This window comes from Canis lupus, chromosome 25, assembly GCF_003254725.2.
Source record: "Canis lupus dingo isolate Sandy chromosome 25, ASM325472v2, whole genome shotgun sequence".
NCBI classification, from domain to species: domain Eukaryota; kingdom Metazoa; phylum Chordata; class Mammalia; order Carnivora; family Canidae; genus Canis; species Canis lupus.
Window position 1 is genome coordinate 26,210,946 of NC_064267.1, and position 24,409 is coordinate 26,235,354.

The following is a 24,409-nucleotide window of genomic DNA, read 5'->3' on the forward strand; positions in this document are numbered from 1 at the left end:
ATTTCTTTCCCACCAGCTTCAACTTTCCCCCACATTCGGCGGGACATCTGCATGCTTGATTGAAAGACGAGGGTGCTCTACCTTTAAAGTGTGCTTTCTTCTACAACCCCAGGCCCTCTTCGGCAGAGGTGCTAATAAACAGCAAATTGCCACAAGGCAAGGAAGTACAGGGAGACTAAGCAGGAAGCCAAGGTCTGAGTGAAATAGAATAATCAGCATCTAGATAGATAGGGGCCGGGCGAGCTTTTTGCTCCTCGGAGTTGCTGAGCTAACCCCAGCACTCTTTGCTAACCTTCTCCCATCCTTCCTCCTTCATCTCCTATCATGCAGCCTCTGGAGCTGGAGTCTTTCTCTGGTGAGCAGAAGAATCTCCCACCCACCCTCCATGAAGTCTCCGGAGAAACCCACACTCTGCTCGGAGGACTGAGAGCAGATAGTATAAGACACAGCCTCCTCATCAAAAGCGATCAATTTCTCAATTGCTATGTGAAAAATGTCTTTACTTCCGTTTCAGAAGCCCTAAATTCTCATCTCGCCCCCCACCTTTCTCTCTTTCCATCCCTCCCAGGTTCTGTAGCTAGCACACAGGCATTCCTCCCCAGATTCATTCATTCATTTCTTTTTTTCTCTCTCTCCCTCCCCACCCCACACTTCCATATACCGCTGTTGTCAGGGACTCTGACATCCTCACCCCAAACTCTTTGAATGTGGCTGTTTAGCAGATGTATTATTCTCAGTATGCTTCAGGATAAGACAAGCTAAATGTAAGTTATGTTTTATTTATTTATTTTTAAAGATTTTAGGGGATCCCTGGGTGGCTCAGTGGTTTAGCACCTGCCTTTGGCCCAGAGTGTGATCCTGGAGTCCCGGGATCGAGTCCCATGTCAGGCTCCCTGCATGGAGCCTGCTTCTCCCTCTGCCTGTGTCTCTGCTTCTCTCTCTCTCTCTCTCTCTCTCTCTCTCTCTGTGTGTGACCATCATGAATAAATAAATAAATAAATAAATAAATAAATAAACAATCTTTAAAAAAAGATTTTATTTATTTGACACACACAGAGAGCACAAGCAGGGGGAGCAGCAGAGGGAGAAGGAGAAGCAGGCTCCCCTCTAAGCAGGGAACCCTATGCGTAGGCTCCATCCCAGGACCACCCCCCCCATCATGACCTGAGCCCTGAAGGCAGACACTTAACAGACTGAGCCACCCAGGCACCCTGCTGGTACTCTCAAAACCTACAGTTGTTTACATAACTGACCCAAACTTAAAACCACAGAAATGATCCCCAGCTGGGGAATTGATAAGAGGATGTACATCCATACAACAGAATACTACTCAGTAACAAAAGAGAATGAAATGCCAATGCACACAACAAGAGTGGATCTCAAACACACGAGAGGCCAGACTCAAAAGACTAAATGAATCCATTTAGATGGCACTGATAGGGGCTGGGGGGGAGAGGTGACTACAAAGGGGCAGGAGGAAATTTGGGGGAGTGCTGAAAATATTCTCTATTTTTAGATTGTGGTGGTAATTACACCATTTGTGTGTTTATCAAAACACAAAGAGCTGTACACTAAAAAGAGTGAATTTACTGTAAGTAAATTTCATCTCAATAAATCAGATCCTTCAAAAAGCAGAGGGAAAATAGAGTTTTGCTGGGGTAGCATAAGATTCTTTAGCCCCTATACTCTCCCCCACACACACCCTCCCCAGTCTTGTTGCACACACCCATCCCCAGTCCTTAGCGAGACTCCACATCCCTGGTACATGTTCAACTCCCACTTAAAATACTTCAGAAGAGTGATTTATATACAGAAGAAAGTTTTGCATCTCTTTCAAAAGGATTCAATTTCCAAGGTTAGTCCTCCCTATTGCTCATCCTTCCTCGAGGCCAGCAGGAAATACTACAGCAGTCTATCTTGGACACAGCTCCAGTGCCTGTTTCACACATGTCCCATGCATGCATCCATGTTTCACAATGGGCTGCAGGGAAGGTGACATGTGAAGGAGGCTTATACTGTTCTCTCATCCTGAGGGTCCTGGAGCCAGGTATCAGAAGCTCAGAAATTGCTAAGTCACTTGCAGCAACAACCGTCACTCCCCAGGGAACCTACCAGGGCAGTAGAGGATGGAGAGTGAAAGACCTAGCTGGCCATCTGTCTCTCTAGACAGACTGGGTTTTGTCCAGCTGATCCCATGAGGCAAGAATAAACCAAACCATGGCCTTGCAAAAATGAGTTTACCACTGAGAGTAGGACTGTATTTCTAAATGGACTAAAGGAAAAGCATTTGCTGAAATGTGGCCTTTCCTGTACATGATTCTACTCAACCCTCACAACAGTTCTGTGGAATAAGTCATTTTGACTCTGATTCTTACATCAATTTTCATTACACTCAGCTGCAGTTTATGATGTGCGCAGGGATGGGCAACCATCGGGTGGATGGTAATGGGAAGAAATTGTGCCCTGTGCCAGATAAAACCACACTTTGTACTTGTATTTTTCAGAAATCATAGTCTAGTGAAGATCACTGGGGAGCCCAAAAGCCACTGATTGCCTGGGCCATACAATGGCTGCGCTACCTTCCCTGCTCAACATAAGTGTGTGTGTATGTGTGTGTGTTGATGTGTATCCTTCCCCAGAGTTGTTGATAATATCATTGTTTCTAACTCCAGGCAAACCACTGTGGTCATGGGGGTAAAATAAATGTTAGAGTTAACAGACACCTGTTGATCATTGGCTTTAATCTTATCCTTTTCACTTGAATTAAAAAAACCCAACACTAATAAAACACCACCCAAACCAAAAACAGAACAAAACTCTACAAAATATTGTGTTTCCTGTTATAAACAAAGCAAGCAGTTTGGCTTTGTCCATTTCCCTGTTACTTTCATCCCATCCCCATCCTTGCAGAGCTTGCTAATTAATCAGTGGAAGAACCAAAAGGTGAGAAAGGAAGGAAAGATGTGAAATGGATGCAGGAATCACAACTAGAAGAGCATGGTGGCAGGCAACATTCTGGGGAAAAAAGGAAAGGAATCCTGAGGACCACCAAGGATCTGATCTTACTCCCTGGGAGGCCATGGGTAAATCAAGGACTGGGGCTGTGGGCCACAGTCTTCCTCTTATGAAATGAAATTGGACACCGTGATCTGATAGTGCTTTCAGCCTGGATGCCTTCTGAACCTGAATTATTTAAATTCTCTTACAAGTGTTGGATTCATAGAGTGAACATTTATTGAATACTTACTATGTGCCAAGCACCCTGCAAACCTTTGGAGTGATGTAAGATGAACACGAGTCTCTACATTCAAACAGTTCAGATCAGTGAGAAACGGTCCAGCATAAAAGAAGAGAGAGAGAGAGAGAGAGAGAGAGAGAGAGAGAAACGGTCCAGCAAAAAGGCAACAAACAGAAGAAAGTTCTGGAACAGATAAGTGCATGAAGAGAAACCATGTAAACTCCTTGTGTGTGTGGGGGGGGGTAGTTGGGAGGGAGAAGTAAATTATTTTAAGGAACTGTATTATTTGTCAGTGTAGGTGTCCCAGACCTAGGGATGTAGTGGTGGCCTGACATGGGAATAGGAATTGCGAGGACCCTGCACGGTTCATGCGCTGACAGGCACACCCCAAACTTCCAACTTGCACGACCTTGCCCATTCCTTACATTTGATGCCAAACATGTATATGGGGTCATGGCTCCTGCAGAGTGCCAGGGTGGGGCTGGCGCAGGGCCTGGGAGTCCCCGTGGGGAGATGTGGGCTCTAGTTCCTATTACCACCCGGCAGTGTGGCCTCAGGCGTGCCCAGTCCCGGACACTGCCGGCGATCTGGCTCTCAGTTTCCTCATCTGTGAAATGTACAAGTTGAGCTGGATCATTCCTAAGCTCCCTTGCAGCTCTTTAAAAACAAATGAAAACATCGTTAAAAGACACTAGGGTTGGGGCAGCCCCGGTGGCTCAGTGGTTTAGCGCCGCCTTTAGCCCAGGGTGTGATCCTGGAGACCCAGGATCGAGTCCCACGTCGGGCTCCCTGCATGGAGCCTGCTTCTCCCTATGCCTGTGTCTCTGCCTCTCTCTATGTGTGTGTCTCTCATGAATAAATAAATAAAATCTTAAAAAAAAAAAAAAAAGAGGGATCCCTAGCTGGCTCAGCGGTTTAGCGCCTGCCTTTGGCCCAGGGCGTGGCTCCCTGCGTGGAGCCTGCTTCTCCCTCTGCCTGTGTCTCTCTCTCTCTGTCTCTCATGAATGAATAAATAAAATCTTTAAATAATAATAATAATAAGAAGAAGAAGAAGAAGAAGACACTAGGGTTAGGACGCCTGCCTGGTTAAGCCTCGCCTCTGCCATTGGCTCAGGGCGGGATCCCAGGTGCCAGGATCGAGTCCCAGGCCGGGCTCCTGCAGGGAGCCTGCTTCTCCCTCTGCCTCTCTGTGTCCCTCATGAATAAACAAATAAAATCTTAAAAAACAAAAACACCAACTTAGGCTCAAGAGGTGGGATAAAGTCAAATATTTGTTGATTGATAGAAAAATGCTTCCTCCGAGCCACGCCTGTTGGGGCTTCCCTGAAGTCGCCAGGCCCCCTGGTGCACGCGGCCTCCCCGGGCCTCCCTCCTCCCGCGGGTGCCCCGCGCCTCCGCCCGCGCCGCCGGGGTGATGGATGGCCGCGGAGCCGGCGGCCCGTCAGGCCTTATTGATGAGGTGCGCGCTGACGGCCTCCGCGTAACCCGAGGCGGCAGGAGGCGAGCGCGGGGCGGCCGGCGGCCGCAGACTCCGCGGCGCTCGGGGTCAGCCCCCGGCCGGCTCCGCCGAGGGGGCGGCGGGTGCGGAAGCGCCTCCCGGGCCTGGCGCCCCGAGCGCGGGGCCCGCTTCCTCCGCGCGGCCGCCTGGCTTCCCGCCCCTCCGCCCTCGGGGCCGCAGCCTCCCCGGCCCCCGCCCCCCACCCCAACCCTCGGGGCCGCAGCCTCCCCGGCCTCCCCCCCCCCTCCCCGCGCCCGCGCCCCGACCTCCGCTCTTCCCCCCGCGGCGAGGCCGGTGCAGGCGCCCGGACAGCGGGGGGGCCCCGGGGCTGCCCTAGCTCCCGAGCGCCTTCCCAGGGCAGGGCCGCGCCCCGCGAGGCGGGACTCCACTGTCTAGTGTCGGGGCGATGACGCCGAGCCGAGGGGAGAAAAGTCAGGACGCCCGCGAATATCCCCTCTGAGCTCGCTAGACATTTGTATAGTGAGAGTTAGGAAGACAGGCAGGTAAATGAAAGTGAGTACACCTACGCGTAAAGATGTAATGTGCCCACGTGGCATCCCCCCCCCCCCGCCCCATTTTTGGACACTTTTTATTTTTTAATTGAGCAAGCTTTTAAAAATAGATTTTATTTATTTATTCATGAGAGACAGAGAGAGAGAGAGGCAGAGACAGAGGGAGAAGCAGGCTCCATGCAGGCAGCCCCATGTGGGACTTGATACTGGTACCCCAGGATCACGCCCCTGGGTCAAAGGCAGACGCTCAACCGCTGAGCCACACAGGCGTCGCGGTTTGGTTTGTTTTGTTTTGAACAATAGCAAAGACGCTTCCCTTGCTCTCATTGTAAAAAACGATGGAGCTTGGTTCATTCTCACGCTTCCTACTTAATTTCTTCCCAGTTTCTCCTTCTTCCATCTTGCTTTACCTCCTTTTCCATCCCCTGCCTTTTCAGAATGAGAAGAAAGGCTGCACGGCCCCTAAGGTGAGCGACTGAAGGCTGCAGAACAGGGGCAGGTGGCTTTTCGTTCCTCTGCCTTTCTAGTGAAAGCGCCCAGGGTCACCTCCTCTGTCCGAGCAGTGAAGGTGAGGATCTGGACATGAAGCCTGCAAAGCACTTTCAATTAATGAGAAATAAAGGCCTAAGTCAACAGGGGAGGCAGCTTAACCCCAAGAGCTAAGGGGCACAGTTGTTTTCCACACTTTGAGGCAGGGACTAGCCTTGACAGGTAGAGTCCGAATTCTGCATTAGATGTAACTTAACAACTGGAAAAGGGGTAGTCTTTCCTCTGGGGGACAGTAGAGAGAGTGGTGATTGATGTGGCCCAAGAAACTCATTGGAGAATGCAGCTTAGGCCAGGAGAGTCCGGGTTTAGGCAGCAGGTGGTAGAAGCTCGTTGATCTGGGAGTCCCCAGTCTTGGGTTCTAATTTGACAACTGTTACCCAGTGAGTGGCAGGACTGCAGGCAAATCACTTAACCTGTCTAAACTTTAATTTCCTGTCCATAAGATAAAGAGACTAGACCCCTCCCTACATCAACATTTGTAACTTGGGGGCTCTAGAAGTAGGTATCAGTGCCCCCCAAAAGCTGTGATACAAAGGGGCTCACTCCTGGTCCTGCAAAGTGGAAGGGTGGGAATGCCAGGCCTTTAAGTCTGAACCTAATCTTAATGAGCTTGTGGAGCAAGGAACCCAAAATATGAGGCCAGTCTGAGTGTGTATGATAAAAGGCTTGGACTGCAGATGAAAACTTCAATCCATTTACTAGGCAAACATTTATTGAGTAACAGCTAACACTGGGCACTTACCATATGCCAGGCATGGTGCCAAGTCTGTTGCATGGATTGATGAGCTCATTTATCCACACGATCACTCTGTTTCCCCCATTTTATAGATGAAGAAACTGAGGCACAAAGTTATGAAGTAACTCACCCAGCTTGATAGGTCACGGGGCCAAGATTCACAAGCAAATAGTTTGCCTTCAGAACCCAAACACTGCCCATATAAAAAGGCACTGGTTTATATGGACACAAAAGGGAAAAAGCAAGGGCTTTCTTCTTATATATCCTCCTTTAAATTTTTTAAAAAATACTTTAAACTTCCATTCCCAAAATCAATCCCTTCTCTCCCTCTGGTTTCACAATGCTTAGTGCATTGTATTTCAGCTCACTGTCTCCCCATGTCTGCCTGTCTACATCTCCCCATCTCCCAAATTTCACTCTTCTTGAGGGCAGAAAGCCTATATTTGATATTCCATAGTTCCTAACAGGTAGTGGATGTTTTAAGAAATTTATTGAAGGCACCTGGGTGGCTCAGTGGTTGAGTGTCTGCCTTTGGCTCAGGTCGTGATCCCAGGGTCTTGGGATCCAGTCCTGTATTGGGCTCCCCACAGGGAGCCTGCTTCTTCCTCTACCTATGTCTCTGCCTCTCTCTGTGTGTCTCTCATGAATAAATAAATTAAATCTTTAAAAAAATAAGTCAAAAATAAAAGAAGTTTGTTGAGATAAACTCAGAAAATTGGAGTTTCAACTTGTCATTCCATAATATAAAATCCCTGTCCTTTATGACTGAAGATGTAGTATCAGGGATGTGACTGAAACACATGCGCCATGGTCTCTTCCACCCAATGCAAACATAGAAAAAAAGCTCACGTGCAGAAGACATCATGTGACACCTCACCAGCATCTCAGCTTGAGTGCACCTGTTGTGGGGTGACTATGGCTCCATGCATATTACTGGTCTCAGAACAGCCTCTCTCTGACACTGACATCGATGTGGTGTCCTGGAGTTGCAGGGACAGCAAAGATTCTGGTCCAATACACTCATTTACTAGATGAGGCAGTAAGGACCCAGAAAGGGCTACAGACTTATCCAGAGTCACATAGCTATTGCATGGTAGGGGTGGGAGCAGGGGCTCTGGGACTCTGCTTATATACTGTGTTCTTCCATTTCAAAATGCTGCTGTAGGAACTGATATCTCCCCTCTATAAATCTGAACCCCAAGGCCACGCTTTCCTCACCCTGATAAAATCACCAGGGTGAGAGTATTGGCGATAAGGCAGCACTGAGCTCTGGGGTAGTCTGGGAACCTGGTTAGCACTGTTGGCCCCGCCCTTTCCAGGAAGGTGGCAACAGTGACCCGGACTAGTCCCCAGTGGGGGCAGGTGGGGGTATGAAGATGTGATACAGGGTCTCAATGAATCATAGCCTTTCAAAACTATAGTCATCTCATGACCCTCTTAGAGTGAAGATAAACCATCCAAAAGGGGCACTCGATACATTTTTACATTTCCAAACTGAATATCTTCCAAATATCTTGTGGAGTCATAAATATTCCAGCCTTCACAATAAAGAAAATAAGACAGCAATGTTGGAGGGCACATGATGGGTAGGGTTCTGGACTTTATCGTTGTTTTGACTCCCACCATTTCATAGGGTGATCCTATGTTCCAGTTTATGCCCACCATCCTGGGTAATTGTCAGTAGCACATATAAATCAGTTTCACATAAATTAAATGATCCCTCTTTGTCACTTGAACTCTCTAAGCCTCAGTTCCCCATCTACAAAGTAAAGGGTTTTGAGTAAATATCTTTCATTTTCTTTTCTCTGGAAAATGCTTCAATTTTATGAATGTGGGGCTCTAAGAGATGTCTCATAGCTTCTTTTGTCTAGGCAGCTGAGAGCAAAGTCACTTATGGATTGGTGATTGCTGTTATTGACATTGAACTTTGGGCTTCAGGTTCACCAATGACAAACTGGGATTGATTAAAAATAATAAAATAAGCCAGCACTTCGGAATAACCAGAGCTCACCTCCCAAATAAGCAAATCATGTTATTTTTTTTCATTTTTGGGATATGTTACTTTATGTTACTGCTCTTGGCACTCTTTGAGTCCCTCCTCCATCTCTCTACCAGTTTGTATTTAATATCTAGCTAAATGGGAGAGGATTTTTTGATTTGGTTCTTAATTGGGTAATCAATTCACTGTCTCCTGTTTGTTTTATGAATTTTCCCCTGCTCATGATGTTTCCCAACTCCATTCTCATGATAAAGAAATGGTGTTGGGGACAAGGTTGTGGCAAGGCCACCTCCTTACTGTGCTCCTTGTTATGGCTACCCCAGCAGTCAGGCAGTCTCCCCTTTCCTCCTATTCTCACATAAACATCCCCCTTATACCCGCCTGACTCTTCGAAATGCAAGTGCATGTGTATATATGTGTGTGTGTATGCTTTATTTTGTCACTTCGTTAAGCTTAAAATAAGTCATTGATGGCTGTAATAATATTTAATAATGCTCCAGATCTCCCACAATGCTCTGCACAGAGTAGGTGCTCCCATATACTTCAAAAAATTAATTATGCTTGAAGAAATCTGGAGACTGAATTCTCTGTATAAGAAATTGTCTATTTGTAAAATGCAAAAATCTGCCTCAATTTCTCTCTTTTTTCACATTTCAGGAAACCTCAGGCACAGCCACATTGTAAACGTATGGCTTTGTAAACCACTTTATTTTTTACTGTTTTGATCTCACATGTGTGGAGGCTCTTAAAGTGCTATTTACTTCACTTTATACCTTGCACCTTGGAGAGGCTGGATGATAAATGAGAGATGAATAATTCCTTATTGCTACTTATCTGCTAAATCTATAAACTAGTGTCAGCATTTACTCAGTTGGGTTTAAAGCTATGTCTGGTATACTTATTAACCTGCTTAAAATAAGCCATAAAAATGGGCTTGGTAGGCAGTTTTTTAAACTAATTTTTAAAAATCACATTGGTCATTTTCCACTAACTCATGGGGTAACCTTTGGCAAATCACTTAACCTCCTTGTGCTTCACCTGCAGAATGAAGGGGGTGGGTTCCTAGATCAGCTGTAAGAGACTTGCAGCTCTGTTATTCCTAGATTCCATGATTTTCAAATGAGGAAATTAAGGGATCCTGATAACACCTATTAGAACAATTACAGATTAGTTCATATTCATGTCTCAAGAATCCTTGGCATATCCCTGGTGGGTGCGGGAGGCAGCACTTGGTAGTTATAGCAGAGCATTTTCAGTTGTATTCTGTTACTTATTAGTACTGTGACCTTTGGCAATGCAGCACTTCTGAGTCTCAGTGTCCTCATCTATAAAATGGGCACAATACAGTGATACACTGATTACTCCAGAGAGCAATCAAATGTGAAGATCAAGTGTGACATATATGTAAAAGTACTTTGATGAATATTATTCATTGTCCCCAATTTACATACGAGAGCAATTTACAATTCGAGGTACTGTTTGGTTAATCAGTTTGTAGCAGGGCCAAGGGAAGGATTATTTGACTTGTCTTATTCTACTTTTTTTTTGTCTTATTCTACTTTGATGACATGTTGAAATCATTTACAAATTATATAAAGATTACATAATCTTTATAAAGCGAATATATAACAGTTGAGTCTTCAAGAAAAACCTGTGTCTGATGAGACATTTCTGAGAACGCTAAATGGCATAGTGATAAGAAAATCAGTCAATATCTTACTGGCCTACAGACCTAGGAACTCCCAGTTTCTCCCAGTAGAAAATAAAGCATTTTCCAAAGGCTTCGAAAATATGTACCCTTCCCAGCTCTGGTTTTCCTCATACCCATTGCTTTGGGATACACTCTGGCCAGGCAAGAGTACTTGTGGTCTGCCCAAGGCTTTGGGTTTGATTCCCTTCAGGGACCTGTGAGAGAAAGCCAGTTGTTGCTGAGGATTTTTGTTGTAGAGAATTCAGTCAGCAAAGGTGTCTGGAACATGTCCCTCTGAGAATTATTCTTCAGGACAGTACTACCATGTCTGTACTGTGCAGGGGGCTAGCAAATGTGATATGAAGATAAACATGATGCTTAACTGGGTCCTGCTTGCCTTGTAGAGGAGAAAGGCAGAGATGAACAGTCTACAAAACTGTAATCCTGGGATCCCTGGGTGGCGCAGCGGTTTGGCCCCTGCCTTTGGCCCAGGGCGCGATCCTGGAGACCTGGGATCGAATCCCACATCGGGCTCCCGGTGCATGGAGCCTGCTTCTCCCTCTGCCTATGTCTCTGCCTCTATCTCTCTCTTTCTCTGTGTGACTATCATAAATAAAATAAACTGAAACTTAAAAAAAAAACTGTAATCCTATAAAAATTAAAGTTCTGTGGTTCTACCAAAATTCTATTCAGATTCCCTTGTGGCCTGCCAAACAAACAAAGGCTGACCTCAATGTTAAAAAAATTTTAAAAAGTGGGGCGCCTGGGTGGCTCAGTTGAGCATCTGCCTTTGGCACAGGGCCTGATCCTGGGGTCCTGGGATCCAGTCCTATATTGGGCTCCCTACAGGGAGCCTGCTTCTCCTTCTGCCTATGTCTCTCTGCCTCTCCTGAATAAATAAAGAAGGAGAATAGGAGAGGTATTTTAAGTCTATATTTCTACTATACTTAGACTACAATTTTTGTTAAATGTTTACTTGCTAATTAACAACAATGAAACTGATCTTTAGTTTGATGTTACTTTTATCTTCTGTTGACCAAATGTGCCACATTTTAATTAAAAATCTCAGTACAAGGTCTTTTGAAGTTTCACTAAATTTTAGTACATACTTTTTAAAAGATTTTATTTTTAAGTAATCTCTACACCCAATATGAGGCTTGAACTTACAACCCCGAGATCTAGAGTTGCACGTTACACTCAGTGAGCCAGCCAGATGCCCCTAAGTTTCCCTAAGTTTATGGTGGGATTTTGTTCCTTTTTGTTAATATTCTCCCCCCACACACACACACAAGCTCATTTCACACTCTGCTTATAAAGGGGGAGGAAAGCAGCCTTCATCTTTATAAAGTGCTACTCCTTTTAATAAATTAAAACTATTTCAGTTCAATAATGGGAGCTGACAGTCATTGAAACATGTCCTGTAATTCATATGGTCTTCAGTCCCATTCTTAGGGGTTAACTTTCTTGCTTTCACAAAGGTCTTCTTTTTGAACACCCTCTCCAGCTTTGGGGCACCACCAAAGGTCTGTCTTCCCTCCCCTGTCCAAGCTCTCCTCCCCTTCTCCGGGGTCTGAATAATCAGCTTTTATTTGCAGCTGGACCAGCACCTGGCCTTACATTCCAGCACACTCTTCTGCCAGCAAAGGGAGTTTTGAGAAGAGGAAAGTTACAAGAAGTTAGACTATTGTTTTCAATTTCAGAAACACTCAAGGTTACAAGTGAAATTCTGAGACAATCTGGATGGCTGTGAAAAAATTTTCTAAAGGGGGAGGGGAGACCTCTTTGTGGAAAAATCACTCCTACCAATGGTAAACGTCTTCATCCAGGAATCAAGAGTCCGAGACTATTCTTGGAGTTTGAGTCCATTGAGTTTTCGAAGTCTAAAGCAGAATTCTCTAAAATGGATATGCTTTTGTCATAAGCACAATAGTCACAAAATCAAAATCATAGGAAGAGACATATCTTGGATTTGATCAATCCTCCCCACGCCTCTCAAAACATCTCTTTTTCTAATGTCAAGGAAACAGGAACTCATTGTAATTCATTTGGAAAATACAGGAAAGCATATCAAGAAAGAGAAAATCTATCCTTCACTGCATCAGCCAGAAAGAACCACTGAGAACATTTGTTTTCTCCTTCCTCCCACCTCTCTCCACCACTTTCACACCGTATAGAGTGTTTTTGCAGTCTATTTTTAATTTTTTTAAATACGACAATTTCCATGTCATTACATATTTTTAAAGATTTTATTTATTTACTTATTTATTTGAAAAAGAAAGCACGAGGGTGCGGGGAGGGAGACGAACAAGCAGAGCATGGAGCAAGCCCTGCGCAGGGCTCAATCTCACAACCCTGAGATCATGACCTGAGCTGAAGCCAAGAGTCTGGGGCTGGCTCTACTGACTGAGTCACCCAGGCGTCCCTCTGTCATTAAATATTTTAAGGAAACAGTGTGACGGCTACATTATAGGTTTTGCGTTGTTTATGTAAATAAACTCTTACTGTTCATAGTTTGTGTTGTTTTCTACTTTTTGCTATAATAAATAGAAGTTTGATGTGCCCTTGTCAAATTGACATACATTTTGGTAAGTAGGGCACCTCATAGACCTCTGATTCTTTCCTTGGGGTAAATTTCTTTTTTGGGGCGGGGTGTAAATTTCTATTACTGGAAAAGTGGGCCCAAGAATGTGAACACTTATAGGGTTTTAGATCTGTATTGCAAGATTGCGTTCTAGAAATGTTGCATCCAAAATTTCCACCACCAGCAGCACTCAATTTTGGGCCAGATAACTTAAAAATACATCTATCAATTTTTCAGGTAAATTTCCACATTTTATCAGACAAATTTAATTTCTTAAGGGCTTTGAAGCCAGAGGTAAGAAACAAACAAACAAAGCCAAATGAAATCAAGGAGGAAAAAAAAAAAAAAAAAGAAATCAAGGAGGGACATTGATGCCCAACTGAATGAATCACGCTGTAGAGACTATTTCAGGGACTGAGGAGAGGTCCTGTTTGTCTTGTAAAGTTTTTTTTTAATTTAAAAAAATATTTTATTTATTTATTCATAAGAGACACAGAGAGAGAGGAGAGACACAGGCAGAGGGAGGATAAGCAGGCTCCATGCAAAGAGCCCGATGTGAGATCCCGGGATCACGTCCTGAGCGGAAGGCAGATGCTCAATTGCTGAGCCACCCAGGCGTCCCTGTCTTGTAAAGTTTATGGGAATTTCAAAATATAAGAAACTGAAGCACAGAAATGTTAAGAATATGCCCAAGTAACACAGCCAGTAAGTAGTGCAGATGAGATTCAACATATTATTGTAACACTGGAGTCCAGACTCTTACCACTGACCCAGGGACAATTTGCACTTAGTATCTCATCAAATCTAAAGTTTCCAGAACATTCTTTGTCATGAGCTTATTGTCCAGAAGTTGCCTTTTGTAGCCTTTACCTTTTAAACCAGCAAATGAGAATAATCTCAGATTATGTACGAAGGGAAAATTTATCTTGGAAGAAGGTGGCACTCAACTATTGAGAAGCACATTCATACATCTTATTTCTAGGATATGCCAGAAATAGAAGAGAAATAATTTGCTTGCGGTCACCCAGTTTGCAGCTGGTTGCATCAGGACTAGAATCCAGGCTCTGATGATTCTTTGGCTATTGCCTATAGTGTTTTCTCTGCCAGCAAATATCCTCTGTGGGCAAGTGAAGATTTGCCTAAGGCCCATAGAGCCTTAAAGTTTCATGGGGTTAGTGTCTAGCAACTGGGATTTCCCTCTCCAGGAGAAGTCTGAAGGGGAAGTGGCACAGTTGGGTTAGTGGGATGTGGGTTGCAGCAGCATGAGGGGCTTAGCACCCTGAGTTTAGGTGTGGGCAGGCAGAGATGATCCTCTCTCAGGGAAAGACCTGCCAGTCCAGTGAGTCACTTTCAAGCGGAAATCTCAGGCAGGAGTGATTATTACTAAGGGTAGAGACTGTTGCTGGCCTTCTGGGGAGGGGATTCCTGCATTGAATGGAAGGCTGAACCAGATAACCTCTGGGGCCCTTCTAGCTCCCGACCTCTCTGATTTGTATGTGTTGGAGTAAAGAAGTGAGCAGTCACGGGACTGGAATAGTTGATTTAGGGTCCCACCCCAGTCGCCAGTGGAGTTCTCATCTTGGGCAAATAATTTAACCTGTCAGTACAAGGCACAATGCCTGGCCCAGAGTAAAGCTTTGTAAATGTTTGCTGAATGAATGAACGAAAGAATGGAGGATGGATTTAAGTCTCCCAAGTCCGGAGGAATATTGGTGAATATTGGATTCTTACAGTGCCCTTTGATTATTGTGGAGTTTGAATGAGACTATGTAAACTATATATTGAACTTCTTAAACTATATGTTGAACTTCTTAAAAGGAAATTTGATCTGCCAAACCCAAAGGGATTCTAATTCATTCTTATACTGGCAAAGGATAGAAATATAACATACCAGCCTCAGGAAGCCTACTTCGCAGTGGTCAGTTTTGAGCCCACACCAAACTCTCTATTTCATTAATCCCTCCTGTCGCCAAATGGGGCAGCTCAAAGCCTCCCAGAACAGGGTGGGGCAGCCAGATCGCATCCCTCCCTCCACCCCCGCCCCGGATAAATGCCGAGGTCTAATGGATTGTTCAAGCTGCTGTCCAGATTAGATAGCAAGCCCCTTCGTTATCGCGGCTGGAGCAAACTCGGGCGGCCACTAGGATGAGAGCTTTCTAAAGGCAGCCCCGAGAAGCCTGGGGAATCCAGAGGGCAAGAGAGAGCAGAGAGCTGCTGACAAATCCTGGGGCCCCAAGGCTGTTTCCACAGAGCGCCTCTTCCCAGAACTTGCCCCGACCCTAAATCCTGCCCCTACTCCCATAGCATTTAAGGAAGCAGGTATCCGATGCGATTGGTTGTTACTAAGACAGTAACTTGTAGATTCTGCTTGTTAACCTCAGAGAAGGTGGGAACACTTGAATGACACCCCCCCCCCTTGATACCAGAGAGATGCTTTTGCACAGTGATGACTGCATCAGAAGGGCTGTACCTTTCCTCATTTTTTGTTGTTCCTGAGTCACTGCAGGGGAAGCAGAGCTGACTTTCTGATTCTCCCTTCCTAATTCTCCATGGTCAAGTTTTTACCGGTTAATGACCCTGTTTTTTTAAGGAAAAGTTTCTTTAGAGTTTTAAGTTTCTTAAATAAACCTTAAGGTTTTTTTTTCTTATGAGCTATTTTTGTCTTCAGTCATTATCCAAAAGCAAAAAAAATCTACTATTTATCAACACTTATAAAAATAAAATTTCATATACGCTCTCACAACAAATTCTACATAAAACAATGATAAATGCTCAAATCATTATTTATCTACAAGGATATACTAATTGTTCTATCATTATTATGATAGAGCTACTGTGATATAACAGAAAGCAAATAAAATCTTAGCTGGTGAACAAGGAAAAGTTATCTATTTATGCCATATCAATTTCCTGTTAAATCTTACAGTTAGTGAAAAGCCATAATAAATGGTGTGGCAGGACAAATCATCTGGCTCAGTATGAAATGTTTCTACAACATTAAAAAAAAAACTCTGCATCATGTTTTCTTTCTTTCTTTCTTTCTTTCTTTCTTTCTTTCTTTCTTTCTTTTTTTTAGTGAATCAATCTTGGTAGACATCCACCTATGAAAATGATTGTATAGTGTGGTATTTTAGAGGTGGAAATTTAAGACCTTTCTTAAGGGCAAACAACACAGCTACTGTGTAGTTTAATATCCAGAAATTAAGATAAGTCGCCAACAGGATGGCTTCTGATTCACCCAATAAGACATCGTTATCCAGTGAGTTCTGCATGCAAGGATCACACTCAAATTAATTTAAAAACGAATTTACCATGAGGAGTAAGGATCTACGGTTGGGATGAGAAAAGAGCAAGCGAGAGTCGGGGGATTTTGGATTTTAAAGGTGGCACGAATATCTGGGAACACCCCGGAGTCACTAAAATCAGCCAGGTCTGCAGCCGCCAAGGACCGGCAAAAGAGAAAGGTACTCAGGTAAAAAAAAAAAAAAAAAAAAAAAAAAGAAGAAGAAAGAAAGAAAGAAAAGAAAAGAAAAAAGAAAAAGAAGAACAAATTTTATAGATAAAGAACAAAGTAGAAAGGGGAAAGGATTTTGATTAAGCAAGAAAAGGAAACTCAGGAATTGAATTGGAGGGAGGAGAACGAGAACCAGAGAGGGAGGTGGGGGTGGGTGGGGATGAACGAAAGAAAGGAGAAAACAAGGAAAGTTAAGACAATACTAAACGAATAAAGAAAATCCCTAAGACCTGCGGGTAGGGTGGCTGAGGGAGAACAACACATCACCGCATCTAAAGAAAAGGCAGCAGCCATTCCAAACCCCGCCCTGTCAAACAGCGACCCCGGGCACGCCGCACCGGCGCCTGGACACGCGACCCCCGCGCGGGCTTCGCTCTGGGGGCTGCGGCCACCGCCCCCCGCCCTCCCCCCCCCCCCGGGGGGGCTTAGCGAAACGTGCTTTTGGAAGGCTCTGCGGGCAGTCTTTTCTCAGACCAATTGGACGGGTGTTGGGGAACGGGCGAGTGCGCGGCCCAGAAATGATAAAAAGACTGTGCTCTCCCCCCAGAACTTGAGCTTGCCCAGGCCTGGGAATCCAGTGGCTTCTGCACAAGCCCCTGGTCCCGAAGCTTCGAGAAATCTCTACTTCCGGCCCCTGCGCCAGCCGGGGACCGTGCAGAAAATGTTAAAGCTCTTCAAATCGGGCCGAAGGAGACTAACCCCAATTCCGTGTTGGTAACCACTAAGCCCACGAGCTAGGGGTGCCATCCGCGCCCCTTAGAAGCCCCCCAAACCCGGCCCAAGAAAGGACTGAGGCAGTGCCTTGCGGACGGGAGTCGGGTCCGCGGAGACCCTCGCTCGACTAGGTCGCGGGGAGATGTCTTTCTGCACAGGGATGCTGCCGTGCACGACAGCCTAACTCGGGCTAGGGCGCGCGCGCGAGGGATACCCGTTTTGTTCAAACTCCTACTGTAGTTCTTGGCCTGTTCTGGGACCTTACGTGGGAGCCACCGGGTAGGCAGCAGAGGGACGCGGCTTCCTTGCGCCCTTCGCAGCCCAGACCAGACGGGGCACGGCACTGGGGCGAGCCGGGCCAGGGTCGCGCCAGCCCCCGCACTGGGAAAGGCGCGGGCGGGCTGTGGGTGGAAGCCCTGCCCACCTTCTCCACCTGGGTGTTGAGAATCCCCCGGGCTCGGAGCTCCCCAAAAAGGGTCTCCCGCGGAGAGAGCGATCTGGGACCCGTTTTGAGCAGCATCAGGCCCAGGCCCGAGGTCACACGGCTGATCCCGACCTGGACTCTGGGGTCTGCGGCCTGGGCTCTGTCGCCCACTGGCCCTGCTCGGGCACACTGGGTCCCGCCGGGATCCCGGGGTTGGAGACGCGACCCTGGAGACCGCTGGAGCGACACGCACCCGAGGTCGACCTGCCCTCTGCGGCGCCCTAAAGGTTGAAAGCCTTCAAAGCAACCTAACCGCAGCCTCGCCAGGGGCAGACACGATTAGAGGCAGTTCCGCTGCAAAGTGGCATTGCAGGCAAACGGTCTAGCTCGCTTGCAAAGACCCGCGGGTTCTAGAACGTGGTGCCGCGCGCCAGGGTTTCCTCCAAGCCTCGGGCGGCTGCAGCAGCCCCGTTGACCGCCACCGCCTCCTTCCCCACCTGCTCGGGCTCTGCGCCCACGGCCGCGCCGCAGGGACCACACGCCCGCACCTTAAGCGCACCGGAGGCGGGAGCAGCCTTCTTTGGGGCGCCCACGGCAGTTTTCCGCGAGGGCGGCGTGCTTCTCAGTGGGGTTTTTTCCTTTGGGGAGATCGCCTCCAATGCGGATTGGCAAATGGTCTGAGCCCCCTTTGCGGGGACACCCCGGCCATGTAACTTTGGGCAGAGTAACTTCTCCCAATCTTTCTTCTCGTCTTGCGGGGTGTGGGAGAAACACCACCTCCCACACGGAGATGAATTCGCAAACTTTTGAAGCGCCATTCAGAAGGGATTGCAATTGATCACTAATTAATACATTTTTTTTTTTTTTACTTTAGGAGCAATTATCTGCCTCTTTGGGGGTCCCTGAAGCTTTACTGGGTGTTCCCCTTATTTGGGAGTGTCCATTGCCACCACCCCCCTCCCAGCCCCCATTCTGTCCCTTAAAAAAAAAAGTTACTTTTCATTTCCTTCTCCAAACTCTCCACGCGGTTAGGACTGTTCGCCCCAGACCGGGCCCATGAAGGCCAGGGACACTTTCTAGGTCGTGGGTATCCCCGCTGGGCCGCGCGCGGGGACCCCACCCAGTCCGCGGGTGCCCACATTGGGAGCTCAGCAGTCCTCGGTTCCTTTTCATTTCGCCGACAGCCCTAAGCCTGGTCTCTTCCCTTCCCTCCCCTGTCCTTTCCTACCCTCCGCCGGAGCCTGACGCCTCCCGGTTTATTGACCTTAGATCGGCTTCGGGGCTTTATCAGGCCCGGCGGAGTGTCCCGCGGCGCACCCCCCCCCCCCCCAGGGGCGCGGTGGGAGCCCTTCTTAAGCTTTTCTAGAAACCTCTTTCCTGCCCCGTCTCCACTGGGCTCCGAGAACCTACAGAGAAATCGTCTGAATTCTGGGGATCCTGGAGGGAACCGAAGCAGAGCCTTGAGGGCCACGGATATTTTCTGTGTCGCCCCTTTATAGATAACGCGGGTGAAAGTGCCTCCCTCCCTCCCAATTATTCGGATAATTGTCTTGAATCTCCACTTGGTGCTGTGTTTAGACAGTTGGAGATGGATCGTTTGAATTTCTTCAGTATCTGTCCTATCCCAGCCCTCAACGCCCTCTTCTCTACTGTCCCCAGCCCTAAAACATCTCTGGACTTACACATACAAACTATAATTTTACATCCTATAAATCACTTGGCAAATATAACTAGGCATTAGAAGGTCGTTTGAAATGGATATTTTATTGAGCTTGAGAAATAGAACAGGGATAAAGAGCAACTTCATACCATTTCCTCAATACCAGCCCCACAAAGCTGTCTTAAAATCTCCCCTCCTCCCCCCCTCCCCCCACCAACTGAACTTGGCCAATGCAAAAATCACCTTCACAGACAAATTCTTTAGAAGACAGAGGAAATGTCTATGTCACTAAAAATGAACTCCAATCTAAAAACTTCTGTAAAAAAAGTTCATGAACTGGGACTTTCAAATATCCTTTTACTCTAAGCAGATTTATCCAAGTAAGACTAACAGAAACAAAACAGTTATCACTATAATGGAAAAAAAAAAAGCCAAACCAATTTTGTGATCATAGGTCATAGGATTCTAGCAGCCTTTCGCAGTAAGGTTTTCCCTCATTTCAGATCGGCACTTCCTTAATCTTGCCCAGCTAAAGACCTTTCAATTCCCTTTATTTTTGACAAATACGCAGAAGACTGAGAATGTCCACTCAAAGGGGGAACATGGGAAGGAACAGGAGAAACATGAGCTGGGCAGGGGAATGATAAGTAAAGCAGATGAATGTAAGTTTTGAGACAGCTTTTGAATTTGTCTCACTGGAAGCTGGCAAGGCTTTGGGAGAGGGAAACACAGAAGGAATAATTTTCCATTCCCTGTTAATATTTGTAGTAAGTGCACAGACATCAAGAGACTTTGCACTAAATCAGACCCAATTCCCAAAGAGCACTTGATTTGTCCTCAAGAGGCTACAGAGTTAAAATATGCCCTTGTCTGTTTTTAACCTTTGGGCAAAGGGAGGAAGCTCAGACAACTGGTTGGTTTTGAACTCTCCCAGAGCAATAGCTGTTAAATAATGCTTCACTGAGAACTCCAGTCTTCTCATTCTCCACCTCTGTTTTTTCAAAGCTACTCCTCTGTCTTTACTTTTCTTTCAGACTCACCCCTTTTCTCAGTTACAACTAAAATTCAAAGCTCATTTGTCCCAACTCTAGATTTAGAGAAAGCAGAGGTAATTTTGACTTGGATGCAAAAGCATATGCAACCAAGCTCTTCAAAGCACGACAAAGCATGCTTTGCACAGTCATTACTGTACACTTGCAAAACCCACCTCTACTCCTCCTTCCCATCACATGCCTGGCTCCAGAATAAATGAAAAATTAAACCCTACACCTAGCCTGGCTGACCCTTGACCTGTAAATAGGCAAAGAAAAATATCAGATCCTGAAGGCCGAGAGGCCTATTCGCTAACAAACCAATGAAGCCAACAGGAAACGCTGGTGAGACTTTCTGCCCTGAAAGCATACTGAGCACCTCTGACATAGATCAGGAAGGGTTTTCCTAAGCTTTCTCAAGGGGTTCTCAAGACTGAGCATCAGTGGCCTCCTGGGGTGAGGTGGTGGTGGTGGGGAAGCTGTGAGATCTGGGTGTGTTGGAAGGAGCAAAGGCAGGAGGGTCCGGGGCACCTGGTCAAATCCCTTTGAGTTTTTGTGCGGTGTGTATTTATTTACTTTTTCTTTGGAGACTGGCCATCCCCATCGATTTCTGATTGTTGGAGTGGGAGGCTGAACCCGGAAATAGAGAAACTAAAACACTACCAAGTTGTGAGAAAGAGAAACAGAGGGAAAAAGTGGGAAAGGAAGCCTTGCCCTGTGGTTTGGCCTGGTAAGAATCTCCTTTCTTCCTGTCCTCAAAGGTCTGAGAGCCTCCAGCTCATCCTCAGTCACTCACTGGTGGGTCCTTGCCCCTACCTCCCCTCTCCCCACAGGCTCCCGACTCAGCGCTCCAACCTTAACCGACCTTCTATTCCTCTGCGGGGCTGTGGGCCCTCCTGGGCTCCTCCTGGGCTCCTCCCGGTGCCCTGCATCACCCCTCTGCCCAGACAGGGGTCCCCAGGAAGGCCAGGAAAGGACTCACCCCTGGTGGGAGCGGTGCCCCTGTAGCTCCCCGCGGGCCCAGTGCGAGGCAGACTCTCAGGGACCGTCTCAGTTCCTCAGTCTCTCAGTCTCAGGGATTCCAGGCTGTTCTCAGCGGGGTGGGAGGGAGGCGTTGTGAGCTGCGTCTCCCAGCTCCCTCGGAGCTCCCAGCTTTCCCCTCGGAATTAGATAACAGGAAAAATAGATAAGAGAAGTGGTTCATTAATTCAGCAAGCATTTTTTTTTTTGGGGGGGGGTATGTGTACAAGTGGAAGGAAATCCTGTTAGGGAATGAAGCCCTGGTTGGACATTTTTTTAAAAAGTCAATGTTCAGAATGTTCCAGAGATGCTTCCGGAAGGTCACTCAGAAGGACCGAGATGGACAGGAAACAAACCTAAGGAATCACTATTTGTGGGGAAAAGTGCTGACTTCACAGCAGGGGGCCCTGCACCCCAAGTCTCTCTCAGAGGCTAGTCCTGCCCTTCTGAGGAGTGGGGCTGGATGCTTCACATTGCCTGCTTAGGTAGGTGCTGTCATCCTCCGAGGGTAGAAATCACAGTCACTGCAGTACTGCTCTTCCTAGTACAGCAATACAAAATCAGAGATTTTTTAAAAATATTTCTTAAAATTTTATTTATTTATGATAGTCACACACAGAGAGAGAGAGGCAGAGACATAGGCAGAGGGAGAAGCAGGCTCCATGCACCGGGAGCCCGACGTGGGATTCGATCCTAGGTCTCCAGGATCGCGCCCTGGGCCAAAGGCAGGCGCCAAACCGCTGTGCCACCCAGGGATCCCCAAAATCAGAGATTTTTAAAGAAAGATTTTATTTATTTATTCATGAGAGACACAGAGAGAGAGGCAGAGACATAGGCAGAGGGAGAAGCAGGCTCCCTCCCAGGGAGCCCGATGCAGGATTCAATCCCAGGACCCCAGGATCCTGACCTCAGCTGAAAGCTGAGGCTCAACCAACTGAGCCACCCAGGTATCCCCAAATCACAGATTTTCAAAGCTCTTTTTGTGTCGTATTGCCTGGGCTCCTCACAACGGGAGCAGGTAGGCAGATTATATAACAGTAAGAGGAAATTGAGACAGTTGAGCTCCAAGAGGTTAGAAATGTGTCCATGGCCCAGTCATACAGCAAGGAAAGGGGTACATGATTAATTGATGATTCCTCATCTAGCCATAAAGAAATCACTGGATTCTTAGAGTTAGAAGATACCTCAGAATTCCAATCTTCTACCCAAAGCAGAAAGCACCAATGAGGTGATTATCTGTACTCTGGATACTCCTGGTATGGGGAGCTCACCACTCTACATTGCATGTAGGTACAGCTCTACTGGCCACCACACTTCCTTGTCTTCCAGACGACCCAGGATGGTGGGGCTGTGCCACGAACACAGGAAGAAGCAGGGAGCAGTGGTTGTGGCCTGACCGGAGGTATCAGGTAAACCAGGGCAGAAGCCTACCCTGTCAGGCCCGGCATTATTTAGAGTGAGTCTCACTCAGCTGTGGAGTCAGTATCTCCCAAAGGCAGTTAGTTCTTAAGAAGCCGCAGAAACACAACACCTTTATGTTTTAACCTATTTCCCAGTTCCCAGTCTCCCAAAATCCTTACCATAGTCTCTCTGGAAAGTGGGGAGAGAATGTACAAGGGATGACTTTTTTCCACATGGAGACCAGGAACCTGAATCAGCAAAGGTAAGCGAACTGCCAGAGGTCAAAGAGCAAGTATATGGTGGAAAAGAAATCAGAGAGATGAAGGCCTGGGAAAAAAAGGGGAAAATGTAATGGGATAATGAATTTTTTTTCCCTTCTAAGAATTTTTAGTTACTAATGTTTTTGTAAGTGATGAATAAGGTGTCTATTATTGTTATCTGCCTTTACACTCTTCCCCCGCCAAATAGCTTGTAGAAACTATGCCACAGGAAGATTTTAGTGTAAAACTCCCTGTGGTGTCAGATCATTAAAATTCCTAAAGAGTGAGCTGAACAGTATAAGGTCTGGATGCAGAAGCTTGGGTCCTTCTTTCTCCAGGACCAAGGTGTCTGTTATTTCACAAGAGGACTGCCTTGTTCCCACATAGCTTCTCTTATGGACTTTTAAAAAAATTATTATGGTAAAATATATATAACATAAAGTTTGCCATAGGAACCAGTTTTAAGTATATGTCCTCTTCCTAAGCTGAAACTCTGTCCTCATAGAACACTAACTTCCCATTCCTCCTCTCCCCTGGTGACCCCCATTCTACTTTCTGTCTCTATGGCTTTGACTAGTCTAAGTGTCTCATACAAGTGGGATCATATAGTCTTTATCTTTTTTTTTTTTTTATAAGATCTTATTTATTTTTCATGAGAGACACACAGAGAGAGGGAGAGACACAGGCAGAGGGAGAAGCAGGCTCCCTACTGGGATCCCAGTGTGGGACTCCATCCCAGGACTTTGGGATCATGCCCTGGGCCAAAGGCAGGCACTAAACTGCCAAGCCACCCAGGGATCCCCTCGCTTGTTCTATTCAGTCAGAAGGTAACTCCTAGAGATGATGGAACTGCTGATAAAAGCAGCCAGAACTCTAAAAATCGATCAAAACCCACGCCAAGGAGAGAGCCCGAGACTTTCTGAGATCTGAGGAACACCTGTTTTTAGGTCTCCTTTCCCTGTTCCTTAACACACACACACACACACACACACACACACACACACACACACACAGAGTTTTTATTAGTTTTTCTATTATCAAATTGTTACATATTTATTGCTAAAATCAAAAGTACTACAGAAGGTAGAAAGCAACAGTCTTTCTTACCACCTGTCCCTCTCTCTCACCAAATAACTCTTAAATTCTGACTTCCCTTCTAAAAACTCTCCTTCCTCTGGGGTGTTTGACATTGAACATATGATGAAGAGACAGTCTCCAGAAATTACATTTTTTCTTCTTGTGTGAGTAAATTAATTAATATCTTTAAGACTCAGTTTTCAAATCCATAAAATGGGCACGATAACAATTCTTATAGGGTTCCTATGGAGGTGAAATGGGAATCACTTAGTGTGAAGTCTAGAATTAAAATGAATGACTGAGTGAATGAATAAACTGTTATTAATATTATTAGCTGTGGGCAGAAGAGGAAGCTTGCTGGAATACTACTCAGCCATTAAAAAAAGAAATCTTGCCATTTGCAATGATGTGGATGGAACTAGAGGATAGTATGCTAAGTGAAATAAGTCAATCAGGGAAAAACAAATATGTGAAATTTAAGAAATAAAACAAAGGATCATAGGGG

At 46.2% G+C, this 24,409-nt stretch overlaps 1 protein-coding gene across 1 annotated transcript in view; it reads right to left on the bottom strand.

Moving 5' to 3' along the window:
• Positions 1-21,333, bottom strand: part of GATA4 (GATA binding protein 4) — an 85,599-nt gene extending 64,266 nt beyond the window's left edge. The window contains exon 1 of the mRNA XM_025462905.3: positions 21,129-21,333. The gene's annotated coding sequence lies outside the window, so the exon portion shown is untranslated. The remainder of the gene's footprint in view (positions 1-21,128) is intronic.
• Positions 21,334-24,409: the final 3,076 nt, after the last annotated feature.